Below are 16,241 nucleotides of genomic sequence, written 5' to 3'. Positions count from 1 at the left end.
CAAGAAGAAAAGTGAGAACCTAGAGGCACAAAGGCAAGTTATGCTAAGGTTTCTGTTGGCCAAAATCACCCTTTGCTGCTTACCTGCTACTAGTAAGTGGTTTATCCTGGAGCTGAGGCCAGAAGTGGGTTTTGCAGTAGTCTGATCTGTGGTCCAGGTCCCGTTTGCCCCATCTGCCCCCATAGACAGCAGCCTCTCGAGCTGGAGCTTCCAGATCTCAGCTGGGGAGCAGAAGTCTCTTTAGTGAGATCAAAACAAGTGTTGTGCTGTTAAATGCAAGGTGCTGAGAAGTTCAATGTACCATATAGTCTGGGTATGCTACAACCTAGTTTCATGTGAAATGTGCAAGTGCATTGAAAACCAAAGTAATTACAGCACCAAGGCCACCCCAGCTGGACTTATTTTACCTGTTTCATGCATGTGTAAATTCCCATTTTTCCAATTAAAAGTGAAGCACTCACTTAAGGCAGCTCTCTTCCACAAGGGAGTTATCATAAACATTCTCTGAAATGAACTGAGTCACTGGCAATAAATCTTGGTGATGCAACATAAAGAGGCTGACAAAGCTCTGTTCCAAATATACTGGTCCTTTGAGAAAAGCTAAATAATCTGAGGGACAAACTGTTGTTAGAAATGACATTGTTTTCAGAAGCACCGTCAATGTGGATGTTGCTTGTGCAGCCTCTTCTTTGAGGTCGTTGCATGGGAGCTACCGTGGCAAGGTCTTCCTTGACTCTGTTGTCCCAGAAGGATAAGCACTGCAATTGAAACAACTTGGCCAATTAAGCTGCTTGGCTGCTCTACGAAATTATCCTTGCCTATCCTCTTTGCTGTCCTTTCCCGCCCCTTGGCTTTTAGCACTTTCTGCCTTGGACTTTGCTTTGTAAGTCACAGATGAAATACTGTGTGATTTAGAGCAGCTGGATGCAACCTTTGAGGTAACTGTAATGGGCAGGGTCGTACAAATCGGTTGTCTGCTGTCAAAGGAGGTCTAAGGGGTAGTTTAGCCATTTAACCTCCTCCTATTTACGCAGTTGCTTTAGAAATTGTGAAAGTAGGCTGCATAGACCTGTTGAAGTACCACGAAGCAAAGTAGCCATCCTTCACCCCAGTGCTAGCCACTTCTCCTGGCTGAGTAACAGCTCAGGGCAGTTGTTAACCTTATTAATCTGAAAGAGCAATGTGAAGGCTGCTTTCTGACAGCTCGATGCTCTCCTCTTTCTGGAGAGAGCCTGCAATCCCCATCTTCTTTCCACCCTCGGCTGCATTTGCAGTGAAAAGACTGTAAGGGGAAGCTGGAAGAAGCCTGCTTGAGACCGCTAATCCTTCCCAGCCTATTTGACTTGCGTTCCTGTCCTCTGGGTTCAGGTCCTGTAGCTCCTGCCCTTCCTTGAGCTCCTCTGCCGTGTTTGGCTGCCGCATCTGCGCACTGCGGGGTCTGGGCCAGCACCTTCCATACGTGTGGCGTGGCGCAAAGGTGCCAGCTAGAGCAAGAGCCCAGTTAAAATGCGTGATTGGTGGAAATTACGGTTTCTCTCTAGCAAACTGCTACTTCCTAGCTATTTCTGCTCTGATCTCCCCCATTCCACCTTCCCCCCAAAACACAGTTCGAATTAATAAGCCCAGCTCCTGCTATTAGTTGCTTTGCAGACCAAGCTCAGTGGCAGGAGCCAGCCCGTCTGGGCTTTCACTCCTGCTCGCTGTACAAGGAGGCAGCGAGCAAAAGGGAAAACTTTTGGGGCTGGGTCTTTGCTTTACCGTGCGCTGGTGGAAAGAGATTTGTCACAGAGCTGTGCAAGTCCCTACGCTAAACATTGGTCCCATGCTCTGCGACAGCAGCTTGCATGCATTGGGCTCAGGTGTGCCGGTGGTGTTTGTGCTGACAGCTGGTTTGATAGGACAGGTTACAAATGTGAGCTATGTGCTTTTGGGGCCATTGCTTAAAAAATAAAACTTCTAACCTCACATTGCAGCTATATCAAGCTCCACGTACTGGAAGATAAAGCGAAGCATGAAATGGTATCCCAAATCTTCCCCCAAATACCGCTCATCTGAGACCTGCCTGTTGCACATCAAAGGGCTTTCAAAGGTGTTTCATTGAAACAACATCAGATTGGCTTAAAGAAGTATATTAAACCATTTGGATTAGGATTGATATTCAAGGCAGGGGCACTTCAGCTTTATGGGAGATGAACCCCGTTCCTCCTCGTTGCCAGGTTTTATATCAGATGAAGCAAAACAGTCTTTGTGTCTCAGCTGGCACTCTGCGGGTGCTCAGAGCCAAAGGGTGGCTCCAGCCAGGGAAGAAAAAGGGGTCTGCAAGCTGATATAAGCCACGCAAGGTCTTTCTGTCCTTTGCAGTGCAGCTGTGGTTTGTATCGGAGGGCTTCAACAGTCACTTACTGACTGGAATCCGATTTCTCAAGCTCTTATCTTTGACACACGCTGTAAAACACCAGGAAGTTATTTGCAGCCCGCATCAGGATAGTCAAACAAGATTGCAGAGCGAGTGCGGAGCAACTAGCAGAGCTTTACATGATGCTTGTAAAATTTGGTTCTGGTTTGCAGAGAACAGAGGTTTTTAATGTCAAAAAAAAAAAAAAGTCATTAAGCCTTGGATTGCTTCTTACGCACGAGGAAGTGACTTCAGCGCAGGCCCGGTGATGGGAAGAAGAGGGTGGGAAATGTTTTAATGCCAGTTTCAGCCATTCCCACTGCCAAGCTCAGCTGCCCCCCGCCAGCACCCAGGGGCTGGGCTTTGCCCTGGCACAGCAGAGCACCGGGAACACCTCCAGCACCCCAGGATAGAAACCACCCCCTGCCCCAGCCACCTACACCCCACAAATGCCCCCCCCCCCCGCCCCCTTTGGCCTGATGTGTCCCTCGGTGGGGAGTGGGGACCCTCAAACCTGCACCAACCCGAGGCGAGGCAAGCTGGCTGGCATGGGCTAGCACCAAGGAAAAGCACCATCCTTTTGCAGGTGTCCCACTGCCAGTCGGAGGTAAAGCTGTGCCGAATATATCCGTGCAGGTTGCTCAACCTGGCTTGGTTATTTTCCCCCCAGATGAGTAACACTGTTTTCCTAGAGCCTGTCGACAATATTTTTCCTTGGCAAAGGCTCTCTCCGGGATGCTTGTGCCAAAACTAATTTTTACAGGTAGTCTTTTGTAGCCAGCCCGCCGGTGCTGGATAAACAAGGAGGCTGGGGCGGTGAGCTCCCTCTCCCAGCAGAAGGGACCCCACAAAGAGCTGCTTTCTGCTCCCCCCTGAAACCAGCCAGCCCACTGGGAGCTGTGCCAGGTTTCCCTCCCCAGCCTCACTGGTGGGGCTTGCAGCGGCCACGATGCCATATTTCTGTGCTTTTGTGAGCTAGTGCGTAACTCGGAGCTGGGGTCGGGCCGTGGGAGAGATGGTGCTCGCTCTCACCGTGGTGCGTGGTCCAGAGCCAAAGGGATGTTGCCCAATGATGCCCGATGATGCCACCTCGCTCCTAGTGCCCGCGTGTCCCCAGGGCTCTCCGAGAGCCCCAACACCACCATCCCTGCTCAGACTCAGCCAGCACGAGGGTCTCGGGGGACCATGTCACACAGGACATCAGGGCACAACCTCATGCATGGAGAAAGTGGTGGCGGGAAGGGAAAAACCCACCACAACTGGAAGTGGTGTAGAAAACCTCCTCTCTCACAGAGGAGCTGCTTTGCCCAGCAGTAGGAGCATTTCTCTCAGCCAGGTTTGGAAAAAACACCACTCCTGGCTGTAACCCTGCAGTTGTTTTTAGGGAGGGGAGCTGCAGCCCAGCAGCTGGGTGCCTGTTGGGCATCCAGCCTCAGTATGTGCCATCTCCACACCGTCAGCAGCCCAAGTCCTTAATGAACTTACCCAGGCAGGCCAGGTAACATACACGGGGCTGTGGATGCACGCACCGCTCCAGCACACCCCTTGAGGTGTGAGGCTAACACAGCTAAAGCATCCCTCCACCGTCGTGGAGGGCAGCAGGACACCTCTCGCCCACCCACCTCTTCCCCTGGGCAGATGCAGTGGAGCAGCTGGGCTTTCCAGCCTGCTTTTAGATCATCCTAACAGCACAATTTGGTTCTGGATGACAAGGTCAGCCTCATCTGGCTGCAGGGGTTGGGTTTCAGCCACCACTGACATTTGAGGATATCTGCAAATGCAGCTGCAAAAACAAACAAACAAACGAAAACCCCAAACCAGCAAGAAAAATATTCTCCAAAGGCCACAGTAACACTCACCATGGGCTCAGGGCAGTCCCTACCAGCACCCCCATACCCAGCACCAGTACCACCACCACCATATCCCAGCCTGCAGAAGCAGGGAAGAGGGATGCTTCAGCCAGCGAGGCACAAAGCAGATGCAGGACCCTGTCCTCTAGGCAGCAGACAGACCTTGCAAAACAAGCCCCATTGCCCTCAGTTCTCACGGCCTTTCATACCTTAACCCTAGACAGAGCTCAAATTCAATTAAACTGAACTTTCTGTTACTATTAGGACATCAGTGCATAGCTCCGCATGGCTACAGCGGTTCGGTCCAGAAGCAGGCAACCCCAGGGAAGTTGGTGGCTGTACGGGCTTTATGCTCTGGGGCCCGCTCCATGGGTTTCCTGCCCATTTTCCTTACTGGAAAGGGCTGGGAGGCAGCCGAGCCCCCCTCAGCCCTGCCTGGGATGCAGGCAGTGCCCTGGCCCCCACGGCAGCCAGGGCATGTGTTGGGGACAGGACGGCGTGTCCCCCGGGGCTGCTGCTGATGTGCATGCAGGGGACCTTCCAGAGAAGGGGTGGCAGGGCTTTCCCTTAAATGCTTTCCATTACTGGCAGTGCTGCTTACATGCACCCAGGAGCACCTAATGCCCACCCTGCCGGGCACCCCGCGCCTTCCCCACGGCCTGTGCGGGAGCAGTGGCAGCATCAAGCTGCTCATACCCTCAGCTCTGCATCGCTCCGGTATGAGCATCCATCAGAAGATGTGCCAGACGCCGGCCTGGGCAAGAAGAAGAGCTCGGAAGACCCTTCGGGGAGAGCCGGCACAAGGCTCCCACAGCACAAATCCTGCTGCTCCCAACAGCCACGCGTGTCGGCTCCTGAGCCGAGCCTGGCAGCAGGAACTCCGGCGGCAGGAGCCGGAGCCCAACATGCCTCGCCAAAGAGGCCACGGGTGCTGCTGCTTTTTTACGCCAGTAAAAAGGGAGAGAGGGAGAGAAAAATGGGGGAAAAACCATACTGGGGTGCAGCCAGAGCCGCCGGCATGCCCAAGCGTGGTGACAGTGGCAGCCCCCGGCGCTGCTGTGTCCCCCACCAGAAACATTTGGCAGGCTGGATTTGGCCCAGCAATGCCGCTGGCACGCCACGACAGCGAGAAACTCCCAAGTCCGGAGGAGGATTCGCACCCACCCAAACACCAGCATTGTGCAGGGAGCGGCTGGGATCATACCATTAGATGGGGCTATAGTTAAAGAATTAGGATTTGTAAATTATATTTCGGACTCCAGGTGGGACTTGCCCAGGGGCAGCAGGTAAGTATTGGCCATCCCTGCTTCCATCTCGCTGTCGGCTGCAGAGGCATGGCAGGAGGAACAGGAGTCCTACAGAGCCCGTGGGAAGCTGTAGTTGGAAGAAGTTACCAAATTGCCTGTGTCCACGGCTGTTGCTGCGAAGTTTATCCATCCTAATTAATTCCTCTGTAATACCCCTTGTTTTTCCCTGGTGCGGTACATAGTGCACAGAAATGGGAAAGACCACCGGCAAAGGCAGATGCCTGGTGCTCATCTGCCCATGGGCTCCTTGTGGCTTACGGAAAGACTCAGCCTTATTGATTTCTGACCTAAACTAGATAACTGTCAAAGCTTCAGGTACTGGCTAAATGCTTAGAAAAAAGTATAATAATCCAGCTGAAGACTTTGAAGCTTCAAAATGATACCAAGCCTAGCAATCCACAAGGGCATCGGCATTTCCATGGCACTGATGAAGGGGATGAGACACGGAGCAGAGCTTGCCCAGAGCTCACCAAGCCACAGTGAGACCCCTTTGCCATGAGACCACCCCATTTCTGTTCACACTCGAGTTCAGGTGGCTTCATGGTGCACAGCAGCATTAGCATCTCTCCTACCACAGTACGGTAACTACTGGATTATAAGCCATAAAAACCAAAGTGCTCCATGCCATCAGGCTGCCGAAGACATCCCTCTTGATATTCCCTACTTTCCATAAATATTTTACTTTATTGCCGAGCAGGTTCCCAGTGAATTGTAACATTTTGCCCGCAAAGCAGCAGGCACGTCATACCCGATGGACTGCACCGAGGCCGCAGCTTGGTGCCGCGCTCCCAGCTTCATGGGGCGGCACCGATGTACGTGCCCATCTTTTCCCAGGCCAGAGCCACACTTACCTGATCGCTGTCAAGGCAAGCATGGCCACCAGCCTCCTCCCTGCACAGCTGCATTCTGCATAGCAGAAATCCACTTTCTATTACAATTACTGCCTAACACGCGGTTTAGTTCCAGCCCTTTCCCCCTTTGAGAACACGAGTGCCCAGGAATAGCTGCTGGCTTTCTGCTCCCACGGCTGCTTCTTCTAGGCAAAAGAAAAAGGAATTCCTTTCTTTCATTAAAATTGACAAGGCAAAGCCACAGATTTCAGATATATCTGTCCCACCCACGCCACCCCATCCCATCCCACCCCATCCCTGAGCCAGAGCTGTCAGCAGGAGCTGCTGGGAAGGCAATAGAGGCACATGGCGAGCGCGATGCCTGCGGCCCAGAGCACGGGCAAGGGGGGGTGTCTGCAGGAGGAAAATTAAGTCCCTTCCTTACCTTAAGCAGCAAGAAAGAAATTTGCTTTAAAGGCTGCCTTACCAGCAGGGGAACTTGCTCTTACTCTGCTTAAGTGCCTATTGAGCAAACTCGGGAAGCTGCTGCCCTCTCAGCAGCGGCTGGCACTGCCGCTCATGGAAACAAACCTCACGTTTGCCCAGGAGTTTTGTGCTTAAAAAAATCCTGACCCTAAAACCATATTGTCATTTCTTTTTACGGCAGGAGAAGGAAACTGGGAGCAGCCTCAGCTCTAGCCAGGGTGAGGGAAAGAGGGTCCCTCCTGGGGCTGCGGGGTGAGCATCTTCCCTTGGTGGGGGCGAGCAGAGACCTCCACCTGCGCCCACGACACAGGAGTCAACAGCTCAAGAAGCTCCCAGCGGTTTTAAAGGTTCATTTGAGACACCGAGGGATACCAGCTTTCAAGGCTTTTTATTTTTTGGCTCACTAAGGCATAGTGCTTATCATGTAAGTCAGGTCAAGCAGGGCAGGCTGCTGCCAAAAACAGGTCACGGTGGGAAAACGTTGGCCACAGCCTTTTCTTTGTGGCTCAGACTCACCACATGCCACTTGGGGGTGTTTCTAGAGCACCAGCTAGTCCAGAAAGTTTTTTGTTGTTGTTGTTGGGTTTTTTTATGATTGATCTTTTAATCCCAAACAAAGGAAACCAGCGGAAAAGCCACAATGCTGTCAGAAACGGACAGGATTTTGGCAGCGCTGGCAGCGTGCCACCTCCCATTATTTGTGGGAATAAAGCCATTTCACCATGTAGAAGAAGGAGTCAGGCCCTCAGCCTGCACCCAAACCCACCCCGCACCCCTGCCACCCAAAGGGGAGGATATTTCGCAAGAGCATGGGCCACCCTGATCTCTGGGAAGGACGGAGCAGCCTGACCGAAAGCTGCCGTGCCTTGCCAGGGACAGCCACACCAGCGCCTGGGCATACCCAAGCGCACGGGATATCACCCTGTCTAAAATCAGCTATTAAAAAAACCCAGTCCTTTCCATCTTTTATAAAGTATAAATGACCAGATATGGACCAAAACAAGGCGCACAGGGCCGTCCGAGCCGGCAGCGCACACGCCTGTCTGGGGGAGGCGAGCAGGAAAAGAAATAGGAAGTGGAGACAAAGAATTTCCGCAACATCCCCCAAAACCACTTCCCGCACGTGGGGAGCCAGGAAACATTGATGGGAGAGATGCCCAGCCCGGGCTGAGCAGTGCTGGGGCCCCAAACAGCCCCCAGGGAAATAGATTAAAGCACAGGGAAATAGATGGAAACTCAGAGCCCACATCCACAGTAAAAATCCCACCTGACCAGTCAAGCCACGGATTTGGGAATGACAAACACGGATACCATGCATGGATAAATAACTCGGTCCCAACCTAAGGGGCAAAAAGGCTGGAGTCCCACGAGATGCTTCCGAATTGCTTGCAGCAAGCCGGGAGGAGCTGGTGGCCGCCCGGTGCGGTTCCCCCCTATCCAACAGCACCAGGTGACATTCTGCACGTCCCAAAAGCACTGCTGACCCATGCACAGGTTGTGGGCAAATCATAGGTAGCGTTTTTCCTGCTTCCATGGAAATTTGGGGGTTTACCTGTGCTGTTAGGAAGCAGCGCTGCCCGGCACGTTGGTTTCCCAGCCCCGCAGCCTCCGTCTGCTGCAGGCAGTGCCGGCGGCTGGCGAGCCCTGCTGCAGAGGCAAGCCCTGGCATTGCAAATATTGGACCGTTACGTATTGAAAAGGTGTGTTGTCAGAGCACCTTTTTGAAAGCCTCTGTTTAGTATATGAAGCTATGAAAAATTGTGACCGTTTTGTTCTTATATTAAATTTCTCCTCATTTGGGGGGCTATTTATTTTGAGTTTCTTCTGGTTTGTGTGGCTGGCAATCCACTGCTCAAGGCTGCTAAATTAAAGATTTCTTTGGGATTTGTTAAATAAGCCTCCATCTATCAGACTCTATCATTTTTTTTTCTTTACATTATTCCTGTTATTCACCAGCTTCCCACTAACCAGGTTTGCTTTTCTCAGGACCCTTACGTTTCACTGGCGGCTGAAAGCATTGCACACTGATGTGATGTTGGGAGCACCTCTCCCATGAGGGCTGGGACCAGCTGCTGTCCTGAAAGACAGCGGGACACAGTACAAAACTTTGACATGGCGTTATGCCTGTTTTGGGTTTTTTTTCCCCTGATCTGTTTGACAGTAGACGATTAATGCCTGTAGACGAAAGCGCTTCATTAGACAGCTCATTCGTTAAGCATGCTTGTACGTGTGATTTCTCCTGTCCCCGTACATGTGACGAGGGAAGCTGATGAATCTATGGGAATTATTTAAATCACCCACATCCCACACCTAAGACTTAAATACCCTGACAGGCAAAGAAGCATTAATACCTACAACTTCCTGGCATTATTCCAGTGTTGCTACTGTACACCAAAATATTAATAAGCCCTGGGGCAATAATGGTTAACATTTTAGCTAGTTAAAAAGGTGGGTTTTTTTAAAGCATTAATTTGTCAGGAAGATGACAAAATTATATGCGTCGTCAGAACACTAGCTCATTAAAACTGCCATCATGCAAATACTTGGCCATGCTTTACTGTAATAGCATAAAGCAAGGAGGCTGCTCTTGATGGCAACTTAGTGCAGCTTTGCAGCAGGAGGGTCTCACATTCACAGCTTAGCTGAGAGGGAGTGAACGTATAGCAAGAGGGTGGGATCTTCTATAAAAAATCTAGGCTCAAGTGAGAGAGCCAACGTTTCAGCCGCTTGGTTTTGCTCAACTGTTGGGAGCTGGTAAGATTTGCTGCCTTTTACATGTTCCCCTTTTCCTTCACGCAATGAACGGCAAAGAGGATCAACATGTTTAAGTCCCCTTTCTAAGTATAAAGATGCGATTGACCCCAGAAATATGAATCCTTGCTAGCATATAGCCACCCCACATTACCCCTAAGGCACCCAGCCATGCATAAGCATGAGCCAAGAAGAGGTGAACCACGACTGAAAGTCCCTCCCAAGGCTTCACCCAGTGACTGAAGGATACGTCAAAGTTTCAGCTGAAAGAGTAACCTCTAAGGGTTTATTTTAAACCTTTGTTATTGTAATATATAATGCCCTGATACTGGGTTTGCACAGATTTTCAGCAACCACATTGTACTCTGCTTAAATGCTGTGCACCCAAGGATTACACTTATTTTTAAAGAAGCACATGCTGCATCTTTAGTGTTCAGTGAAAGGGCTTTGAGGTCCTCGGGGAAAAGAAATCTGGAAACATGAACTTTCAGGTGCAATTTGGTCTGCTACATTCCCCGTGCACACGTGCAAGGAAGAGGAGCAGCCCGACATAGCAGCTACGTGAAGACCTGGCAGGTACCACCACTTGGATGCCTGCCACGCAGAGAGGACCTGACTCTGCTACTGGTCCCACTGGTGCTGGATGGGAGGAAACTGGGTGCAGATGAGCACTTCCCTGCTTGGTCACTTGAGGGAGGGGAGGCAAGGGTTTACTGTTTTTAAATAAAACTGAACGTCGCCCTTTCCACTCCCCTTCTGCGTTGCCAGGGCCATCAGCAGGGTCTGTGGTGCTCTCCACAGGTGCACGGGGGCTGGAATGGGAAGGAGATGGGCTGCCCCAGCCCCAGCTGAGTACCCTTGCTGCTCCGTCTCTCCCTGAGATTTGCACTGTCAGGAGGGTTTGGCACAGGGCAGCACCTGCCACCAGGCAGGCACTGATTGCCTTTGCTTGATGAGGGCAGCGAAGATGCTCCTCACACACAAGGAATGCTGGGTCCCCAAGGACGAGCCCGTATCGTCCCACCGCAGCTCCTGTCTCAGGGCTGGGCTCCCCACAGGGCACGGTGGCATGGTGACAGCGAGATTGTCCCAGGAGGGAGAATGAAAAAAACCAGCGGTTATACCCACGCGAGTGCAGAGCCAGGTCCGAGGAGGGCTGCCCAGGACCATACGATAACACACCTGAGCCACCCCCATCCGCATCCGCCTCCCAAATATTCATGTGGCTCCGTCACTGCTGCCCTCCCCTCTGTGCCCAGCCTCCCACCTCTTCCCGAAGCATCCTCACCAGACCCCTCTGTCCACATCCATGTGCCCAAGCACTCCTGCCCTACCCAGCAGCTGCCACTGGGGCTGGGGTGCTGGGATGCTGAACTGCCTGGTTTTGCTGAGAGCTGTTCAGTACCCGGGAGGAAAAAAAAGAAGGGACTGGAGTCCTGGTGAAAAATATGATGGCAGCGAAGTGTTGTTACAGCCACAGCACCTAGTTATTAAGGAGAGGCAGGGAGAGGTAACATCTTTTATAGGACCGATTTATAGCGTTGGGACAACAGGCTTATGGGCACAGGCACCCTCTCACAGGAGAATGTATGTGCTTCCTCCTGGGTGACATCCATTAAAGGGATGTATTTGGATGGGATGGCGAGGAGCAGCAGCACAAAATGCTAAAATAGAGATGGCAATGCTTCTTTCTGTCTGGTTCAGCTCGTGCAGGAGTTTCTGCTGCTCCTCTAGCACCTTGCCCAAGGAGAGATGTTTTTCTCCAGCCCCGTACCCATCTCCATCCCAAAGCTGGCCCAGCACAGCGGGATCAGGCTGCAGAGCCGTCCCTGCCTGTGAAGGAAAATGCCAAGGGAAAACCCAAATCACAAGGCAGGGAAGTTAGGGAGGTGGGAGGGAGAGGTGATAGGTGCTAAATTCTGACTTAGAAAGTCAGGCAGACAACTGAACGAGAAAACACAGATGGAAGGAAATGAAAGACCATTTTCATCTCGTCTCCAAAATCCTGCCCTTTTATATAACCAACTTCTGCTGCAGGAGGGAGGTGGGATGGGGAAGGGGCTGGGAAGGCAGGACATAAGCAGCACAGTGCAACTGGAGGTCCCTAAAGGGGACCGCAGCCCCCTGGGGTGACATCCAGCCTTCCTTTCCCAACCCTGTCTCACTATAAGCTATATCGGTTTTTTGTTTGTTTGTTTGTTTGTTTTTAAACTCTGGTCCAATATCTGTGATTCCTGGCCCGTCCCTTGCTGCCACCATCAGTCCCTGCCCATCAGGACCTGCCACCCCCGACCCAGCACACAGCAACACCTCGGCCATGCTCCCACATGAAAGACTTGGCATGCTCCCTGCCATGCTCAGGCAAGCCAAATATTCTTTCTTTGATTTGTTTCAGACATACCAGCCATAAACCTCAGCCTCTGGCCTCTCGTTTTCATTTGATGAGACCGGCTCAGAGGAAGGAAGGGATTCAGCTTTCACTGCGCCAGGCAGCCTCAGCACATCTGCTGAGCAAACACCCTCGGTTTCTCCCCCCACTACCCAAAATCACCTCCCCATCCCTTCACCTCCTCCTTTTCAGCCCCGGTTGCTGGTTTCTCCGGGCAAGCGATCAGCGCTGGGTGCTCTGGCAAAAGCGCAATGGCCATCGCTGTCACTCGCTGCCTGGCACCACGGCAGCCGGAGCCCGGCCAGGCGGGTGCTGGGATGGCCGCTGCCCTCAGAAGCACCGCCAAAGGGGCGAGCTCCTGTGAAAACCTCCCCCCGGACTCGAGGTATTCCGCATTTTTGGAAATGGAGCCCTGTGTTCTGTTAAATCACTTTTTGTCCTGCGCACAGGCACTCTACCTCTCTGAACCGACTCTGCGCCCCGGGCAGCTTTCCTCCCGCGTGAGTCTTTCACCCCCAATTCTTTTTGCCTTATTGCTAAAAGAACAGAAAAAACTGCCCAAACTGCCCCTGTGCACACCAAATAGCGCATTTCAACTCCTTGCTAAATTCCTCAGTATCACTACTCCCGGAATAGTTGCATAATGGGCAGGAGCAATTTTCAACTACTCTAGCAAAATAATCTAAGAGGTTTTTGGGTTTTTTTCTTTTCCTTCTTCCTCAACTTGTAAAATGTTTATTCTTTCCTGAAACGCAGAGAGGGGGGAACAAATTGAAGCCAAGAGAGTTGTTGCCTCCTTCGGTGGGGTCCAAACTCAGTCCCTCATGCCGAGTGAAGCCACGTAGCCTCGTTGCCTGGATCCAGTGACACTATTCCACGTGGACGTAGGACAAAGGAGAAACCTTAGTGTAGTAGAAACCCTTTAATACGGTGGGAAGTTGAAGCATTTACCCAAAACAGCTTCCACCATTGTCTCCACAACTGATGCTCTGATTTTTTCAGTGTCCGAGCGGAGGAAACCAGCCTGGTGTCTGTCTCTCCCATGGCATCCTGTGAAATGCAGCCTCTGCCTGGCACAGCCCTGAGATGGTTTTTACAATGAGCATCCCATTGTGGTGACCATTGTGCTGCTGCTGAAAGGAAATTTTTCCTTATGAAGCATGTGGATTAAAGCACTTCTGCTCAGTGATAGATTTATCCTGGAACAGCTTGAAAAGGGCACCACTGCCCTTCCATTTTCTTCCACGAAATACTCAGAATTTACCAGCCTGCTGCACGGATGCTCTGCTCTGCAAACAGCCATCAGTGTTAATTTTGACTGCTGTCTTTCTTGTACCTACATAGAAGTCATTTATGCATTTAAAACAAATTAAATAGGAACACGAGGGGTTATTTGAACAACTGTTTGCATAGATGAAGGTGGGAAGGGGGTGGTTAACCCGGCAAGGGGAAGGCTGACCTCTTAGCTGGAGCACAGGGATGGGAACCTCCCGCTCTGCTCCTCACCCAGATGAAACAGAGCAAGCCACAGCATCTTAACTGTGTCCAGCCCGGGTAGAGTGGTATTTATAGTCTCCCCAATTAACTAGATCACATTTACACGTCAATTAGCTCTTGCTTTGTGCCTAGAAATCCCTGCTATATTAATAACACTTACTACATCCCTCTGCCATTGGGACATTTCCCCGTTGCTGCTGACTGTGGGTGAGGACAAAGGTGTCCGGATGGATGCGGAAACAGGACCAAGAGCCAAGATGGCTCAGGTCATTCTTCAGGCTGCATTTCTACCACAGAGATGCTGTGTAACCTTGGAGAATAATAACAACAACAGATAATAATAAGCCTTTCACACAGGGAAGTTATGAAAAATTGAGCTGCTTCTGTAAGAAATAAATATAAAGGAGTCTAGCTCGAAGGAGAGTTAAAGCAGTCAGCTCAGATGTGACACAGTCCAATAACCCCCAAGCTTCCAGCATATTCTTTCAGCATTTCTTCAGTGGTTCTAAAGCATCCTTTTAGCCCTTTCCATCTCTGCAGCTGGAGCCAGCTTCACACACGCTCAAATATCCTGGGAGGTAGCATCTCTGCAATCCAGCCAGCAGCTCAAGAACAGCTGTTAACGCCGAATTTGCAGGCTGGCGTCGCAAACGCAGAAGGTTTGCAAGGGCATCATTGGCTGTTAGGGAGGAGAGAAAAATCATTCTCTTCTCCTTCCTTCTCTTTTCTGCCTGCCTGAAATGAGGTCTAGATACTGAACATCTGCTTAACGTACCAGTCAAGCAGGGACATGCTCTCCTCCTTGTTTATTGCAGAGCCACGGTCACAGAAAGCCTAGTTTTGATGTATAGCCTGCAGACACGCACATGGCTCCGGCTTCCCAGACGGAGCCGCAGTGGGGCAGGAAAAGGAAAGCAGCAGTAAGAAATATGGGGATGCAGGGTACGGCACAGCATCCACGAAACCATCCGGCAGCATTTGTCCTCCAGCGGCATCCACAGAGCTGGGTGGCTGCTGCCTGCCCCAGCTGGGATTAGCCTCTGTCTTCCAAAATCAGAGCCCGGCATCACCGAGGCACGAGGAGATTCACCGATCAGAGGGGAGATACAGTAGCAGAGAGCAGTGCTGAGTTCGTTTAGCAAAGTGTGGTGATAAATAGAGAGTAAATGGCCCATTGCATACTAATTTCCCATGACAACCAATTAACTGTAGTTAAAAAATATATTTTTAATGTCATAATCTTCAACCGTCACTGGCTGATTGCACGCACAAAGTGGAGCCAGAATCCTCAGCCAAAGATGTTGGTTCCTCATTAAGAAACTTTTGCCTGCTGACGTCAGCACCGCACAACCCTATACCCAACACAGGCACAGGAACCGACACGGGTGACATTGAGGACAGGTCTAATGCCAAAAGAGCTTTATGACACTTTATTAAATAAAATATGCTTATTTAGCTGCCTTTAAATAAGGTGGGTGTATTTCCCGCTGTTTGAATCTGTTCAGCAGTGTAATAATATCATTATTAACACCTAGGCTAGCATTTAAAGCAGCAGGGAGTTCAGCGACGTTGCTGAAAGCAGATTTCCATCAGCAAGAGTGTGCTGCTCTCTGAGCTGCCCAGGAGAGACCTCCTCTACGGTCCCACCTGAATTCCTGCTTTGCCAACAGCGGAGCATCTATTCCAGCTTTCACAGGACTTGTAATAGGAGGAGGGTGTGTTTTGGGGGCTAACCCCCTCATCTCCAGGGTAAATCTCACATAGCGGTTGGTGGCTCTTTGGAGCACATTGCAAACAGTAACAGTCCTCCCAGCACCGCTGCAAAGGCACAAAAGAGGCAACTTCATTTTTAGGAGAGAAAAGGGAAGTCCAGAAGTGATGTAATTTGCCCAAAGCTGTTGAGAAAGTCATTCTCGGGGCAAGACTGGGAAGGGAAAGCCTGCTCCTGGGCTCAGAGGGTGAGTTTGGGTGTCTGCCTCCCCATGCCGACTGCATCTCAGGGCAGTTCGTCCCCAGTCCTCACCTTCTGCTTGTTTGCGTCTCCATCACACTTCTGCTCCACCCTGTGGTTTGTTGTACTTGGGTCTGGGTTTATTTGATACAGAAATGCTTCCAACATACTCTTCCTCAGCCTGTGAAGCACTAGTCACAACTGTGGCATTGTATAAGTACTGATGGGTAGAGGCTTGTTTAATTTTATTTTGGCTGCCTGCACCCCAAAGCTATGGCTCAGCATCCTACGAAGTTATACTCAGGAGCTGAGATCTGGCACCTTGGACCAGCAGCTCCCAGCACCCATGGGATGTAGCAACAGGTACTGTGTGAATCGTCACATTACTGGTATAAAAGCAGCAGCATCTCGGGACCAACATATCATAATTAATCCAACCGAAGAAGCGATTAATGCCAGGCTACATCCTGAAGATGACAGAAGCACCGTGGTGCTAAATAAAGGCAGTTCTACGTGGTGCCAAATGGCTTACTGTGGACCTTGTCTGCTCCCTGTTTACCTTGCTTAAAAGCAAGCTCCAGAAGGCATCCAATATTTCTCCCTCCTGGCAGAGCCTGCCTAAGCTGTTCTCGGGAAGAAAAGCAGTACGGATGTGGTGAGGAGAGAGATATACAGAAAAAATGAGTGGCAAAACACTGATGTAAAACAGGATTTCAGAGCTCAGGAATCACAAGCACAGCCCGCGCCATCCCTCCCCCACTATTTCCCAGTACCCGGTAGGTGAC

This window comes from Accipiter gentilis, chromosome 30, assembly GCF_929443795.1.
Source record: "Accipiter gentilis chromosome 30, bAccGen1.1, whole genome shotgun sequence".
NCBI classification, from domain to species: Eukaryota; Metazoa; Chordata; class Aves; order Accipitriformes; family Accipitridae; genus Astur; species Astur gentilis.
This window is presented reverse-complemented; position numbering follows the sequence as displayed.